Raw genomic sequence first — 4,415 nt, 5'->3', positions numbered from 1 at the left:
TGGACTTGAAGCAAAAGGAGTTCCTGGAACTCAAACAAGGGAACAAGACTGTAGTAAAATACGAGAGAGAGTTCTCACAACTAAGTCAGTACGCAACTGAATGGGTCCAAACCGAATTGGAAATGTGTAAACACTTTGAGGAAGGTCTGAATGAGGATATCAAGTTGTTGATTGGGATCTTGAAAATACGGGAGTTTACCACATTGGCCGATCGAGCCAAGAAGGCCGAGGAACTTAATAATGAAAGAAAACAAGCTAAGAGAGAGGCTCGAGTTACGAGCAAGAGGTCTAGCGGTAAAACACTCTCATTCTCCACGAAGGAAGCTAAGAGCCTGCATGAACACTCCACTTCGTTAATGGGATATTTGGGTAGATCGAGAAGCTCTAAACGACGAGGTCAAAAGTCTTCCTCCCCGATGGTGACTAGTGTGGGGAGTGTAGATGATCAAAAATCGAAGTGTAAAAGCTGTAACAAATTTCACTTCAGAGAGTGTCGAATGAAGAGTGTCACGTGTTTTAGATGTGGTTCTCTTGATCACTTTCTCAAAGATTGCCCGGAACGAGCCGAAAAAGAAATAGAAATAGCTCTGAAGTCAAGTGCTCCCATTCTACGAGGTAGACCATCGAGATACCCTGGGAGTACTGGTGGTAGTCGAGTCGTGACTAAAGACGTTGCAAAATCAGAGGTTCGAGCCCTGGCAAGAACGTATGTGATACGTGCTCGAAAGGAAGCTACTGCTTCTAATGTTATTACGGGTACTTTCTCTCTTTTTACTATAAGTGTTGTTGCTTTAATTGACCCGGGGTCGATGCACTCATATGTCTGCATGAGATTGGTGTCTAGTATGAACATACCTGTTGAACATACGAAAGATATTATTACAGTGTCGAACCCACTAGAAAGATCAATTCTAGTTGATAAAGTCTGTAAGAATTGTCCTTTGACGATTCAAGGTCATTGTCCAGCTAACCTTATGTTGTTACCATTTGATGAATTTGATGTAACACTTGGTATGGACTGGTTAGCCCTTCATGATGTAATAGTGAATTGTGGCAGTAAGTATATTAAGTTAAAATGCCCGGATGGTAAGATTCTACGGGTTGAATCAAGAGAATTGGGTTCATCGCTGGTTGTAATCACGGCAATGGTTGCCCAGAGATATATGAGGAAAGGACATGAAGCCTACCTTGCATTTTTACTGAACACTAAGGAAAAAGAGCTGAAAATCGAGTCTGTGTCGATAGTATGTGAGTACCCAGATGTGTTTCCGGATGAATTACCCTGATTACCTCCTGAAAGGGAGATAGAGTTTGGTATTGAATTGGTGTCAGGGATGACTCCCATTTCTATTGCCCCATACAGAATGGCACCTACTGAGCTGAAGGAGTTAAAAGCACAGTTACAAGAGCTGGCGGATAAAGGATTCTCTAGGCCAAGTTTTTCACCTTGGGGTGCCCCCGTGTTGTTCATAAAGAAGAAAGATGGTTCGATGAGGTTATGTATCAATTATTGGAAACTGAACAAGGTTGTAACACCCCAAACCCGTGACCGTCACCGGATTTGACCACGAGGTGTTACCGGGCTTACTTCCCTTATTTCTCTCTTGAAATTATGAATTTACATTCGAGCAAAGCTAGCTAATCTGCGTCCTTTGTTACCTTAAAATCATATCTCGAGTTCCCGAACTCAAAAACAAGTTCCGTAAATTTTCCCTGAAACTAGACTCATAATTTCATCTACAAATTTTTTCTATAATTTTTGGTCAGGCCAATTGGTACAGTTTATTAGTTAAGGTCACCCCTATTTTAGGGTTCGACTACACTGACCTTTGCGCATTACGACCTGGATATCATCTCCTACAGAGCTCCAATGCTCATACCATTTGTTTCTAATGAAACTAGACTCAAAGGGGAATCTATGCATATAATGAATGACTTCTAATTGTTTCTGGATAATTTATGGTAAATTTTCAAAGTCGGAGCAGGGGATCCAGAAACCGTTCTGGCCCTATTTCACGAAAACCTGAATATCTCTTAAAATTTGACTCATATGACCGTTTCGTTTCTTCCATATGAAAGTAGATTCATCAAGGTTCAATTTCATAATTTATTCACTATTTAATTCTACTTCTACTATTTTTAGTGATTTTCAATCTCACCTCACTGCTGCTGGCAGCATCATTACTAAAGCAAACAATGACTATTTCATAATTCTTCCATGGCCAACTATAATTCATCATACATAATACAAGCTATGGCCACCTTATCAAAATTAAGGTTTCTAAGACTTGTGACTATAGGTTTTAGAATCACACTCAACCGACCACATAGGCCATTTTCGCATGGCTTAAAGTTTACAACCCAAAATTCAACAAAACAAAATAGCCTATACATGCCAAATGTTCTCCTAGTTCAACTACGAAGACAATACCAAAAGATTTCCAGTCGGTGTGATGACTTCAACGACGGTTCCGAGTACACAAGAGACGAGTCCAAGAGACCTAAAATGGGTGACAAGAAAACACCGAGTGAGTTTTTAACTCAGTAAGCCATAAGCATTCCACAACCATCCATTAACAAAATTATTACAACATGAAATAATGAACGAGGCTAAGTACTCCATCCATATCGAACTATATCATAGTTCCTTGGACCTTTCGGTTCAATCTCATACCAAGTCATACATCCACATTTCATATTCTATACAATAAGATATTTGAGGCATTTTTACACACCAACTCATTTTCACCACAATCATACAATTGCAATCATCACATAAATTTAAAGCTTACCAAGCTCAACCCCGAGCATGAACATATTGCCTATTCGTCATGAGCTCAAGGTACTTACCCGATCCGCTGTCCGGGATTAACTCAATAATGTCGCACACTCAGTGCCAATTGTAATGCAAGAGCATATAGTGAATCCGCACACTTAGTGCTATATATATTCAGCTCGCACAATTAGTGCTATATAATCAAACTCGCACACTTAGTGCTGTACAATTTTAAACCCGCACACTTAGTGCCAATCTTGTCACCGTGTCCATTTATACCCACACACTTAGTGCCGAGACCAATACCTTATGCATTTTACTGACTTTATACATTCAACAATGGCATCATTCCATACACATACATTTCCATTTACACATCAACTCATTTAAATCAACACCAAATATATGCTTAATGACTTACCTTGTGTTGGGCAAATAATTCTAAGTCGGCTACTCGTTGACCTTCGATTTCCCCTTGTTGGACGCCTCTCCTTTAGGATCTTGAGCTTAAACAAACAAATTAACTCATTCAATCGCTTTGGTACATATGTTGGTATCCACATTCTAATGATCATATAACATACGAACGACATGGTAAAATTTTTATCTTGCTACCTTATGTTCTTGGCTATTCTACCAATAGCCTTATGCAATTTACTATTCTATCAATAATCCAATCACACATACACATATACATATTCGTATATTAAATAGCCACCCTCACTAACCACCCATTTTAGTTGATTTTATACAATCAAAGGCAATATCATGATTAGGTATACCTAAATAGCGAATGTGCTAAAATTGATCTAACATCACCTATACCCTTGATTGAATGGCGAATACTTATACTATCAATTATAGTATCGATTTTATTCTTTCAAACACATAGTCCCCATTCGCCCTAACCATTTACTTAACGTATGTGTACAAATTCCATCTCAAAATTAGGAGTTGCAAGCGCAACTAGGTTACCACAATGCTCATCAATGACCGAATGCCTAAGCACAACTCTACTAAAAATTTATCCAACATCATTAACTTTGCCCTTCACTATTTTTTTTTCTAAACATCATATACAAAGTAACTTACATGTATATATAAAACCAACCTTGCTAGCACAATATCCCTTAACCGAATATCATAAACCCAAGCCACATATATAGTTCATCAAGGCCTTTCATTGGCCACATTCGGCACCCCCTCCCCTTATGAACAAACCAATTTCAACTTTCATGAAAATATATGTACCAAGAGCTTCAACTACTTGGCCAAATACCAAACCTCCAAACAACCAAATTTAATCCATGGAATGAATAGAACTTGAACTAATCACCTCATTTACATCTAAATTTCCAAGGGTTTCAAAGTGCTTACCTCTTCCTAAGCATCAACCAAGCCAAATCATGCACAAAAGAATTCCTTCTTCTTCCTCCTTCAAGCCACGGCAATGGAGAATAGAATGAGCATTTTCCTTTTTTTTTTGTTTTTCTCTCTAGTTACGGCACAATGGGGGCATCCATGCTCATTTTTTGTTCATTTCTTTAATGCTAGCTATTATTTTATGGCTTCCTACATACACCACTAGCATAACATGTTGGAAACATGTTCCTTGCCCATAATTTTGTCATGGCGGCCA

The sequence above is a fragment of the Gossypium arboreum genome, chromosome 11 (genome assembly GCF_025698485.1).
Source record: "Gossypium arboreum isolate Shixiya-1 chromosome 11, ASM2569848v2, whole genome shotgun sequence".
Classification (NCBI taxonomy): domain Eukaryota; kingdom Viridiplantae; phylum Streptophyta; class Magnoliopsida; order Malvales; family Malvaceae; genus Gossypium; species Gossypium arboreum.
The sequence above is the reverse complement of the archived record's forward strand: the minus strand, read 5'-3'. Positions refer to the sequence as shown.